The sequence below is a fragment of the Delphinus delphis genome, chromosome 5 (assembly GCF_949987515.2).
Source record: "Delphinus delphis chromosome 5, mDelDel1.2, whole genome shotgun sequence".
Classification (NCBI taxonomy): Eukaryota; Metazoa; Chordata; class Mammalia; order Artiodactyla; family Delphinidae; genus Delphinus; species Delphinus delphis.
In genome coordinates this window covers 99,798,773-99,813,109 of record NC_082687.1, presented here as the reverse complement: position 1 = coordinate 99,813,109, position 14,337 = coordinate 99,798,773, and positions in this window count along the sequence as shown.

Genomic DNA, 14,337 nt, shown 5'->3' with positions numbered 1-14,337 from the left:
TAATCTCTTCAAATATTCTCTCAGTTCCTTTCTCTCTCTCTTCTCCTTCTGGGACGCCTATAACGCTAATATTGTTGCTTTTAATATTGTCCCAGAGGTCTCTTAGGCTGTCTTAATTTCTTTTCATTCTTTTTTTTTTATTCTGTTCCACAGCAGTGAATTCCACCATTCTGTTTTCCAGGTCACTTATCCATTCTGCCACAGTTATTCTGCTATTGATTCCTTCTATTGTAGTTTTCATTTCAGTTATTGTATTGCTCATCTGTGATTGTTTGTTCTTTAATTCTCCTAGGTCTTTGTTAAACATTTCTTGCATCTTCTCAATCTTTGTCTACATTCTTTTCTGAGGTCCTGGATCATCTTCACTATCATTATTCTGAATTTTTTTTTCTGGAAGTTGGCCTATCTCCACTTCATTTAGTTGTTTTTCTGAGGTTTTATCTTGTCCCTTCATCTGGTACATAGCCCTCTGCCTTTCATCTTGTCTCCCTTTCTGTGAATGCGTTTTTTGTTCCACAGTGTGCAGGATTGTAGTTCTTCTTGCTTCTGCTGTCTGCCCTCTGGTCGAAAATTGAACTTTTGAAATTGAAGACATATGTAGCTCACCTGTGATTATACAGTACTACTATTAGACCTCATATCTATAGAATTTCTATTCCATGAGACTTCATTTCCTATCTTATTTCTAAAAACCTATCTCTGAGAGATTGTCTCATCTCAACAAATATTTTAACAAAAAAGTAATTATGAATTATTGGAAAACAGAAAGATAACATTATGCAATTTATATAATTTATAGAAGATTTCTGATATAAACTGCAACAATGTGGTTAAAAAAAAAAAAGAGTGCAGACTTTGAGGGTCAAAGACCTGAAACTGAGTTTCAGACTTTGCCAGAGATTTATGATACATATGGAGAAAATCATATCTAGGCCTCCTCAACTCATCTCTATGAACGACTGTTACTTTAGTAATGTGGTAAAACCATCATTACTATCTATTTGTAAAAAGTTCCTATCACCCAAACAGAAAATTTGTATCCATTAAGCAGTGTCACCATTCCACTTCTCCAACTTATGGTAACCTCAAATATATTTTCCATCTGTATGAATTTGCCCATTCTAGACATTTCTTATAAATGCAATCATACAATATTTTTCCTTTTGTGTCCGACCTACTTCACTTAGTTTCAAGTTTGGGTTGTTTTCAAGGTTCGTCTATATTGTGTATCAGAATGTCATGCTTTTTTTTATAGTTGAATAATATTCCATTGCACAAATATATAGAGCCACATTTAATCACCCTACTAAGGTATGCTGAATCATGTTAAGAGGTAATGATGGTTCTCATCTTCCAAGAAGGTTATAAAATTTAAATATGACAATGAAAGTAAAAATATTTTGTAAAGAACTATACATGTTTTAAATATTATTTTCTCTGAAGTTTTATTTCTTAGCTAAACCTCATTTCTTTCATCATAATATGTAAAAAACACATCTGCCACTAATGAGAGGTTTAACCTGGAATCACAAGTTTTTAGGTAACTGTTTCTTCACCTTTAATAGTAAGGATCAGTATGGTATTTGTAGAGGGTGGTGTTGCCCCTGTTTTCAGGAAATATCCTAGTTTAAGTCCTGATTCTACTGCTAAAGAATTATTTCACTTAGGCCATTTACTTAGTCTCCCTGAGCCTCAGTTCCTGGCTGTGTAGGGAAGGGGTAGTTGCTCTCAAATACCATCAGCTCTAACATTGTGTAGATCCATCTAAAGAACAACTGAGGTGAGCTATAAGACATATTAATGACTAGAGTCAAACATTTATTTATTTATTTATTTTTGATGCAAGGAATACAAATTCATTCAGAAAGCTGGCGGACCACGAAGATGGCAGACTAGTATCTCCTGAAAAAATATCTTATTAGGGTTTGGATGCCAGTTTCTTTGATAGCACAGGGAGGGGGACGGGATGAGGAAGTAAAGTAAACAGGCCATAAGATTTACAAATGTCCCCTGGAATGGCCAGCCTTGGGGAGGTGATGTGTTAATTTCTTCTTTCTTGCAACCATCCACAGGTGGACAGGGTCAGGATGTACAAAGGCACTTTGATTTAATATTCAGGCAAGGGGGCAGGGTTCCCTGAGGTAGGCCATTCTGTATGATTATAATAACAAAAGCAATGAAAAGCAAAGGTGAAAGTCGAAGAAACAAATAAAACTTGGAGTCCGATTTGGCTCTTCCCTGTCAATGTCCATTCCACAATCTTGTGGAAAAAGGTGTGACAATATTCTAACTGCCCCATCAGATGGATCTTTCCAGGAGTGTCCGCTATCGGTGTCAGTGTTCCAAGTGTTGAGATTTGTCTTTTGTTCTGCTTTGGAAGTGTCTACTTTACACCTGTAGATTTAAAAATATTCACAATCTAAAAGTTGAGAGTTATCAGGAATTTTGAGAGCTTCAAGCCCAAGAGGCCACATCATAAGTTAAGGAATTTAGCGTTTTTCTATGTATGGTAAGATGCAAGAGTCTGGGCTCACCAAAATCATTTTTTTTGATATGTACCATAGCTATCTGGGGCCTGTATCCTGTATTTGCATATCCTGAGCTTCCTCAGGGCTCAGCAGCTCATGTTGGAGGGCTGCCATCGCTGATGATTGATTCTCTCCTCTTGGTCAGGAATTTGCCCAATATTTGGGAGACATTTCATTATCAAACTTTGTCCCACAGTCCTGGGAGGCTTATCCCAGGTCAGGCAAAAATTCTCGATATGCCACTGCAGGTGCTAATTTTCAGATTAGGCCTACTGATAATTAAAGATGCTCTAGATCCTCTGTCTAACTATGATCCAGTCGAGATTTTCCCTTGTTGTTTCTTCCCATACCTAGAATCACATTATTATAATTTTTCTATGTTATAAAAGTGATCTATTTCCTTAAGATGTTTAGCCATAGAAATTTTGTTGGAGGCCTAGTTACACACTGGGTACTGCAAGAGACAGCAATCTTATAAAATAGACAGGATATAAGTAATACAGCTGGTAACACTGACAAAGACATAGTGCAGCAGGGAGACACAAAGCATAAACGATGTTTTAAAACATTTTTTGAGATGAGGCTTAATCTTTCAGAGATAGATTTTTAGAAATAAGATAGGAAATGAAGTCTCGTGGAATAGAAATTCTATAGGTGTGATGTCTAATAGTAGTTCTGTATAACCACAGGTGAGCTACCATGGAATATTACTCAGCCATAGAAAGGGACAAAATTGGGTCATTTGTAGAGATGTGGATGGACCTAGAGACTGTCATACAGAGTGAAAGTCAGAAAGAGAAAAATATCATATATTAATGAATATATGTGTAATATAGAGTCAAACTTTTAGAAAGATAAAATTAATTATTTTGGAAATGTATTCTATGATATAGGATGATTTTCTGGAGAACATTCGAGTCATTATCAGGAATGTCTTAAGAAAAAAGTGATTTTGGATTATTCCCAAATTGAACTGATGAGACTATCCCCAGCTAATGTCAATTACTTTAATTAGCCTACTACATGTACACTAATTAATTAATCTTCAAATTCCCTCTATAGAGAAAAACATTAATGAGGAAATCAATTTATTAACAGATATTAAATACAGATATGATATGATTAGCCCAAGGATATGGAGTAAGTCATAGTCCAGGTTTGACTGTGGAAGCAGAGCCCCCAGCCAGACCTGGGCCATTATGGCCCTGTATAAAATATGATTTAATGAATATCCCTAATAGGGGTTTCAGTCAACTCACTGAGGGTCTTGAGGTCTGTATCCCTCAGTTCTTAGTATTTTCCTTGAAGTTATATCTCCTGCAAAGTTCAGTCTTTCCTTCTTTTCTTCTCTCTTACTGAGCCATTGGTTTCCACTGGCTATGCTATTAGATGGAATATACACGATGATGAATAAGTCATAGGTATTTCTAAAATAGAAAATCAACAGTAACATAATAATAGTGGGGGATTTTAACACCTCACACCAATGGACAGATCATCCACACAGAAAATTAATAAATAAACACAAGCTTTAAATGACACAATAGACCAGATAGATTTAGTTGATATTTATAGCACATTCCATCCAAAAGCAGCAGATTACACTTTCTTCTCAAGTGCACATGGAACATTCTGCAGGATAGATCACATCTTGGGTCACAAATCAAACCTCAGTAAATTTAAGAAAATTGAAATCATATCAAGCTTCTTTTCTGAACACAACGCTATGAGATTAGAAATCAATTACAGGGAAAAAAACGTAGAAAACACAAACACATGGTGGCTGAAAAATACATTACTAAATAAACAAGAGATCACTGAAGATATCAAAAAATACCTAGAGACAAATGACAATGAAAACACGACGATCCAAAACCTGTGGGATGCAGCAAAAGCAGTTCTAAGAGGGAAGTTTATAGCTATACAAGCCTACCTCAAGAAACAAGAAAAATCTCAAATAAACAATTTAATCTTACACCTAAAGGAACTAGAGAAAAGAACAAGAAAAACCCAAAGTTAGCAGAAGGATACAAATCATAAAGATCAGAGCAGAAATAAATGAAATAGAAACAAAGAAAACAATAGAAAAGATCAATAAAACTAAAAGCTGGTACTTTGAGAAAATAAACAAAATTGATAAACTGTTAGCCAGACTCATCAAGAAAAGGAGGGAGAGGACTCAAATCAATAAAATTAGAAATGGAAACAGAAGTTACAACAGGCACCGCAGAAATACAAAGCATCCTAAGAGACTACTAGAAGCAGCTCTATCCCAATAAAATAGACAACCTGGAAGAAATGGACAAATTCTTAGAAATGTATAACTTTCCAAGACTGAACCAGGAAGAAATAGAAAATATGAACAGACCAATCACAAGTAATGAAATTGAAACTGTGATTAAAAATCTTCCAGCAAACAAAAGTACAGGACCAGATGGCTTCAAAGGTAAATTCTATGAAACATTTAGAGAAGAGCTAACACCCATTCTTCTCAAACTCTTCCAAAAATTTGTGGAGGAAGGAACACTCCCAAACTCATTCTATGAGGCCACCATCACCCTGATACCAAAACCAGACAAAGATACTACAGAAAAAGAAAATTACAGATCAATATCACTCATGAATACAGATACAAAAATCCTCAACAAAATACTAGCAAACAGAATCTAACAACACATGAAAAGGACCATACACCATAATCAGTGGGATTTATACCAGGGATGCAAGAATTCTTCAATATATGCAAGTCAATCAATATGGTACACCATATTAACAAATTTAAGAATAAAAACCATATGATCATCTCAACAGATGCAGAAAAAGCTTTTGACAAAATTCAACACCCATTTATCATAAAAACTCTCCAGAAAGTGGGTATAGAGGGAACCTACTTTAATATAATAAAGCCCATATACAACAAACCCACAGCTAACATCATTCTCAGTGGTGAAAAACTGAAAACATTTCCTCTAAGATCAGGAATCAGACAAGGATGTCCACTCTCGCCACTATTATTCAACATAGTTTTGGAAGTCCTAGCCATGGCAATGAGAGAAGAAAAAGAAATAAAAGGATACAAACTGGAGAAGAAGAAGTAAAACTGTCAGTGTCTGCAGATGACATGAGACTATACATAGAGCGTCCTAAAAATGCCACCAGAAAACTACTAGAGCTGCTGAATGAATTTGGTAAAGTTGCAGGTTGCAAAATTAATGCACAAAAATCTCTAGCATTCCTATACACTAATGATGAAAAATCTGAAAGTGAAATTAAGGAAATGCTCCCATTTACCACTGCAACAAAAAGAATAAAATACATGGGACTAAACCTACCTAGGGAGAAAAAGACCCTTATGCAGAAAACTATAAGAATCTGGTGAAAGAAATGAAAGATGATACAGACAGATGGAGAGACATACATGTTCTTGGATTGGAAGAATCAATATTGTGAAAATGACTATACTACCCAAAGCAATCTACAGATTCAATGCAAATCCTATCAAATTACTAATGGTAATTTGTAATTACCATTACAAACTGGAACAAAAAATCTTAAAATTTATATGGAGACACAAAAGACCCCGACTAACCAAAGCAGTCTTGAGGGGAAAAAAAGGAGCTGGAGGAATCAGACTCCCTGACTTCAGACTATACTACAAAGCTACAGTAATCAAGGCAGTATGGTACTGTCACAAAAACAGGAATATAGATCAATGGAACAGGATAGAAAGCCCAGAGCTAAACCCACCCACCTATGGTCAACTAATCTATTACAAAAGAGGCAAGGATATACAATGGAGAAAAGACAGTCTCTTCAATAAGTGGTGCTGGTAAAACTAGATAGCTACATGTAAAAGAATGAAATTAGAACACTCCCTAACACCATACACCAAAGAAACCCTCAAAATGGATTAGAGATCTAAATGTAAGACTGAGCACTATAAAACTCTTAGAGGAAAACAAAGGAAGAACACTCTTTGACATTAATCACAGCAAGATCTTTTTTGATCCACCTCCTAGAGTAATGGAAATAAAAACAAAAATAAACAAATGGGACCTAATGAAACTTAAAAGCTTTTGTACAGCAAAGGAAACCATAAACAAAGGAAAAGACAACCCTCAGAATGGGAGAAAATATTTGCAAATAAATCAACGGACAAAGGATTAATCTCCAAAATATGTAAACAGCACATGCAGCTCAATATTAAGAAAACAAACAACCCAATCCAAAAATGGGCAGAAGACCTAAATAGACATTTCTCCAAAGAAGACGTACAGATGGCCAAGAAGCCCATGAAAACTGCTCAACATCACTAATTATGAGAGAAATGCAAATCAAGCCTACAATAAGGTATCATGTCACACCAGTCAGAATGGCCGTTATCAGAAAATCTACAAACAACAAATGCTGTAGAGGGTGTGGAGGAAAGGAAACCCTCTTGCACTGTTGGTGGGAATGTAAATTGATTCTGCCACTATGGAGAACAGTATGGTTGTTCCTTAAAGAACTAAAAATAGAACTACCATATGACCCAGCAATCCCACTACTGGGCATATACCCAGAGAAAACCATAATTAAAGAAGACACATGCACCCCAATATTCATTGCAGCACTATTTACAGTAGCCAGGCCATGGAAACAACCTAAATGCCCATTGACAGAAGAATAGACAAAGAAGATGTGGTATATATATATATACAATGGAATATTACTCAGCCATATAAAGGAATGAAATTGGGTCATTTGTAGAGATGTGGATGCATCTAGAGACTGTCATACAGAGTGAAGTAAGTCAGAAAGAGAAGAACAAATATCATATATTAACACATATATGTGGAACCTAGAAAATGGTACAGACGAACTGGTTTGCAGAGCAGAAATCTAGACACAGAAGTACAGGAAAAACGTATGGATACCAAAGGGGGAAAGCGGCGGGGGTGGGTTGTGTGTGTGATGAATTGTGAGATTGGGATTGACATGTTTACACTGATGTGTATAAAATGGATGACTAATAAAAATAAATAAATAAACATAAAAAAAACCAAATGACAAAAGCATGTTGTGATTGTGCAATGCACGTCAGACCTGGAGGAGTGTAATGCAGTAAATATGAGTGCTGCCCCTGAAGACTTTGTAACGTAAAAGGCAACACAGTGACAAAGGCAGAGACAGTCGCTGTATCCTTCAGAAATTGACAATGGATAAATTGCAGGAGACTCCAGTTATTAAGAAACAATCTTTCATAATGGAAGATAAACGAACAGATTAAAGCTTACTCAAGAGGAAATGTAGGATCCACGGTGGACCACAGGGTGAACAGCTATCAGGAGCTCAGGCATCCTGCTGTCGAGTGGGAGCGTGAGCTGTGACGTCACACAGACTGAAGTCTGAAATTTTCCATCACTCATTATCTCTGTGACTCTGCAAAACCTCACTGAATCTCAGAAGGAAAAAAAAAAAGAAAAAAATATGTTTCATTTAAGTGTGCGATTTGTTACTCAGTAGGACCTTAGTACATACTTCTTTGCTTCTTATCTCCCTCTATTATTCACAAAAGTAAATGAAATACATACCGACTATAATACATTTGAAAACTGGCAGTAACTCCTTCAACATCATCATTTAGCAGAATATAAGGGAACTGCAGTTATGAAATTTGGAAGCTCGTTTAAGAGAAATGACTTGTCGTCTTTTTTAATATGAGCATTGAAAGCTATAATTTCCCTCTAAGCATGTCTTCACTACATCCCACAAATTGTGATGTTGCATTTGCATTTTCATTCCGTTCAAAATACTTTATTTCCTTTGTCACTACTTTTATGACTTGAGGGTTATTTACACATATGTTGTTTAATGTAATACAATTTTTGAGAATTTTGTGGATATCTTGGTTACTATTTTTAATTTAGTTTATTTGTGGTCAGAGAACATGTCCTATATAAATTCAGTCCTTTTAACTATATTGAGACTTGTTCTATGGTTCAACATACAGTCTGTTTTGATTGATGTTCTGTGTGTATACTTGAAAAGAATGTGAGTGCTGCTGTTGTTTGGTGGAGTGCTCTATAAATATGAATTAAACCAATTTGGTTCAGACTATTGTACAAAAACAAAACAAAACACAAGAAAACAAAACAAAACAAAACCAAAATAAGCCCTGATCAATGATCACTGTTGAGTAGCCAGTCATATGAGGCAAACTCAGATTTAAGGAACTACATGCCTGTACCAAATGAATATTATCAATATTTCTAGACTAAGTGTGCTTGGCTATCTTGCCTGATCTGCTTCATATGACTATCCAACTTTTAGCTGATCATGGAACTTGCTGGGTGTTTCCATAAAAGCAAAACAATATATTGCAGCATGACTCAGTAAAGGCATTTCAAACTGGATATGGCTGTTTGAGGAGCCAGAATGCCAAGATCTATATGCTATGACGATGATCATCATCATTGTCATGATCTTAAATTCTTTGTTCAGGGCCCATAATGTTCTTGGCGCTATATGTCCTAGGCATGGCCATTTTTGATAATTATTTCAGGTGCTTCAAAGGAAACTATCTAAAAAATACCAAGGTGAAAGGACTTGCCACTGAGCTTCTGTTTGGACTTTTTTTTTTTTTTTTGCATTGTTTCCTATACACTGACTGCTGTGCACACATTTCCCACGGTTGACGAGGATGAGTAAATTAACTCTGTTTAGCATCTTAGCCAGTATATCAGAGAATTTAGATTATAAGGAGCATCTCAGCTCAAGGATGCCATTTGCCATTACACTTATTTTTGATGACACCACCATTCCACTTTTATTTGGTAGGATGGGAGATGTTCTGATATCTGAGAAGGTCTATTTATTCCCAGATGCATCTTTCTCAGTGATTCGAATGGATGTTATAAATGCTAAAAAGAGGACTTGGAGCTTGAGTTAGGGTCTATAGGAATATTGACTGGAGCGTCCAGAAGTAGGACATACCAGGGTAGATGCAAACTGAACATAAATATGGAAAAACACGGAGAAAGCCAGACTGTGTTTACACCTAAAGGGACAATTTCAGATAAAACAATAGAGGAGCAGGACAGCAGGATCCCAGTGAACACAGAGATGAGGCCTTTGGTGATGAGACCCTTTGATCAAATCTTGGTGAACATTAAAGTGCACATCTGGCCAGGTGAATCTAGCGTGAAAGACTAGAGGCACATTGGGCTCTTTGGAGAAATGAGAAATGGTGAGGAGGAAATTCTGGATCTCTGCAGATGGACAGTGGGCATGGAACTGTGTGCCTGTGGAGAATCTGGGAAAATCAGAGTTGATGGGAGCTGACCTATGGGGTTCTGCCTCCAGAAGTGTCCAGGGGAGTGAATAGGGAGCCCAGCAATTCAACAGATGCTGTCTTGGGTAAACCTCACAACATCACAAAGAGCAGCACATGGTGGGTATACAAACTCCTTTTCACCAAGAAAAAAAAAATAAGGTTCACAAGAGCTGAAAGGACTGTAGTTAAGTCAAACAGTCAGGCAATTGCAGACTCAGGACTCAAATTCGATCAGCTTACTCTCAGCCCAGGGCACTTTTCACCCTAAGAATAAGCCTTCTCTCAAGCTTCTTTCCTTATCTTTTGGTCAGAATTATACCTTCTTATTTTATCTGTTATAACTAACTCAATTTATCCTGGGTAGTAGTTAGTAATTTCCATGTCTCATACCATATTAAAACCTCTAATAATAATAACAATAACAGTAATAAAATGGTAATGATGATGATGACAGTGGCTAAAATCTATTATGGACAATGCACTAGGTGCTAAGCATTTTACACATATAGGTATTATCCAATTTAATTACAGTAAGCAAGAAGATAGGTACTGTAATTTTCTCCATTTTATAGAATGGGAAGCTGAGACTCATGGTGCTTGAGCTACTTTCACATAGCTGGTAAGTGGTAGACGTGAAATATTGAACCCAGATCTTCTGACCCCAGAGATATCCTTCTTTACTCCTCAGAATAATGTGTCCTTCCATTGCAAGCAGGGATCAAGCTGTTCTTATTTTTATTTCTACAGCATCGTGCATCATGGTTTGTAACTATCTACTGCACTACATTTGTTTAACATGACATTTGCCAAAAAAAAAAGCTTGTTGAAGTGAATCATAGCTTGATACTTCAGGAGCATTGAGTCAATTATTAAGGAGAACACCATTGTCAGTTGAGAAACAGTGGTTTGATATAAACCAGAAGTACATTGTCTGCCTGTACCCAGATGTGGAAAGTGTGAAGCAGAGATGACAATAAGAAAGAACATATAGTGAACCCTTTCTATGACTCAGGCAAATTCTTCTAGAGGCAAGTTTGGGAGAAGTAAAGTGGACCAAGAGAATATGCAGCTTTGAAGTTCAGACCTGGGTTTCAATCTTGACTAGCTATTTGGCTTAGTTCTGTGTTATTAGACAAAATAGAGTAGCTTCTCTGAGTCTCAGCTTTTACCATTTCTACAATGAATATAGCAATCAGCATTTTGGAATCATGTAGAAATTAAATCAGATAATGCATACATCAGCCTTCTGAAGGTTCCTATATCTCTCTCTCCTGAGTCATGTCACTACCAGATTTACATGTGGCTTCTTTAACTGCTTTTAACTGATTAAATTTCATAGAATCTTGAAAGGCAGTTATGATTATCCCTATTTCACTAATAAAAAAATGAGTCATGGTGGTTAAGTATGTATATTGAGGAGAAGAAAAGGGCCCAGATGGGGTTGATTGAAAACCCCATAGTTTTCCCATAATATATGTAAAATATTCCCTCATCAGAGATCTCCAGGACTATTTTAAGACCCTCTTAAATAGTGTAGAGGCTATGGTCACCCATTTTTAGTTTGAATTCCATTTTGCTACATGGTCAACCTGTGTTGAAAACCATTCAATAGATAGTTTCAAAATTCCACAAGAAAGCTTAAAAGGCCCTTTGTTGACAATTCTCTTCTTATATTTTTGTGCCTCAGTCTTGGACTTTTCTGCATTTTCATATTGATTTCATTAATATCTAGTTGCTTATTTTTCTCAAATGTACTGGCTACGATTTTGCCTCTGTAATTTGGAACACAATGTTCACTCTGCTTGAAAAAGACTCACCTCACCTGGTTTGCTTGGTGAACTCCTATACATCCTGAAAACTCCCATTCATATTGTTCCTCCCTTTTTGCCATTCCCTGGATCCAGGGTATCCCTCATTATTCCCATAACACCTGGTGCTAAACTTCAATACAATATTGCCCAAACCTGCCAATCTTAAAACACACACACACACACACACACACACACTTAGGAACCTTTGAAAAACAGATTCCCAGACCAGATCCAAGTCAGTGCAATTAAAACTTCCAATGGAGGCACATATAAACCTTAATGTTTATAAGCTCTTCAATCAATTTTATGGTCTGATAAGTCTAGTACTACTTAAATGAACCAAACAGTAAGTTGCAATAAAATTGTCTATGTGCAGGCTTCCCTGTTGGTGCAGTGGTTGAGAGTCCACCTGCCAATGCAGGGGATGTGGGTTCATGCCCCGGTCCGGGAGGATCCCACATGCTGCGGAGCGGCTGGGCCCGTGAGCCATGGCCACTGAGCCTGCACCTCTGGAGCCTGTGCTCCACAATGGGAGAGGCTACAACAGCGAGAGGCCCACGTACCACAAAAAAATAAAAATTGTCTATGTGTGTCTGTCTGTATCTAGCTTGTGGTGTCCTTTAAGAATATAACTGTACCTTTTTCAGGATTAATTTTCTAGTTTATTGCCTGGAAATACAGTCTTCAGAAATTATTTGATGAATGAATGAGCTAACAAAATAATAGAATGAAAACAAGCCTCTCATATTATCTCTAGAAATCTTTCCAAGTGATCATGAATAAGAATTCTAGATGTCCTGTTGCAGATTTCTATCTGGCACTATGTGTTTTGTTTTCATTAAAAAAAATGTTTGGTGTTAGATCAGCAGAGACTCTTTGACCTGAAGACCTGACATGAGTTCTGAAGCAGCTGATCATCAGAGTCAAATTAGATTGGTGAAATTTTGACTGTAGACAAGTATACATCCAAAAGTCATTCAACATGCATATAGACTTGAATTTGTTGAAGCTCATAACAGGTAATATATACTGAAAAAAAAAAAGATCCTTCCTTTAAAAATTCTAAATGATGATAGAGAAGAAAAGTAGTGATAAACAAGAATATCAGAGAAAAGGTAAGGACAGCAGACAAAAGATTAAAATATATCCCTGAGTTCTAGGACTTCTATAATCACTAAGGACCTCTTCAGTTTATAACATGTATCTCTCTTCTTTGCATTATAAAGTTCACACTCCTCCTCATGGCATATAAGGCCCTCCAAGTCTTGACCAATCAACTCTGAAAATTTCATTTTATTTTGTTTCACCACTCATCCATAGAACCACTTATAAGAAACACCTCTTTTTTCCCTTTCCCTCTTCTTCTTTCTCTCTCTCCCTCATGAACTGTTTCATCAAAGAGAAATAAGCTAGACACTAAAGAAGGATTTAGCTTGTACACTTTCTACAACAGGGAAGAAGGTCCAGTGTAAACTGAGCTCGACTTTGCCTAAATAAAAAGCAGGAAACTTTTTAAATGCTAGGGTGTATTAAAGGAAAGGTGCTCAAGGGCATTGAAGGCAGTTTGGTTCATGTGACCACATCATCTGTGTTTGCTAATCAGAACTTATCTGGAGGGAGGGGAAACAAACTTCTTGATGACAGGACGCAGTTGTGCAATTTGGAGCAAAGTTCCAATCAAGCTAGGCCTTTACCCTCCCAGAGGACTGGGAGGTTAGAATTATCTCCTAAATTGTCTGCATTTCAGAGAGTATGCTCCTAGGTCCTTGAGGAGAGAGTTCAGGTTGATAGAAGGTTCATATCCCAAAGGGCAGGTAAATGATTTATCACTGCCTCCTTAGCTGTTCTAAAAGGGGTTCAGGGATTTACAATCCTATCATCAAGTTTTGGCTGGAATAAACAGTTAGTTCTCCTGGCACTGCTGAGACTTTCTTAGGCTGGCATTTTTAAGGAGTCTGGGGGCATCCTGGGGACACAGCTTTAAGCTGCTAGAATCCATGTTAGTGTTTGATCAAATCTCTAAGTGAAGTGGTTCAGACTGAGTCATTAAATGCAGAGAGAGTTTGCACTTCTCGCTTGATTCTGGGATACACCTAATTTCATTTTTCCCTAGAGAGCAAATTCAAAAATAAAATCACAATGATATAATAATAAAGCTAATATTCAGGATGAACAGTGAGGGGAGAAAATAAATTCTATTTCCCAGGCAGTGAAAATAGCATGTACCAAGAAAGAGTAGTAATAAAGAGTCTGGAAAATTCCAGAAAAGCAAGAGGATGGTCATTGTTGTTAACAAGTTAACATCTCCATTCTTCAGCATGACAGGCAAATAGTCATTTACTTGTCTTGAACAAGGGAGGCAAAGGAAATCCCTGGGGGAAGCAGGTGCCTGAGGAGACAGACATTTTAGTTATCTATTGCTGTACAGCAAGCTATCCAAAGCTTAGTGACCTAAAAGAACAAAGTTTTTCTTACATCTCATGCTTTTGTGGGTCAAGAACTCAAGCAGGGTTCAGCTGGTCAATTTTCTGCTTCATGTGGTATCGGTTGGGTCATTCTGTGATTTTTAAGTGGTGGCTTCACTCTCATGCCTGTGCCTTAGAAGGGGAGTTGGAGGTCGGACTTAGCTGTGCCATCTCCCCCTCCCTTTAGAGCTCTTCCACATGCTCTCTCTAGCATGGGA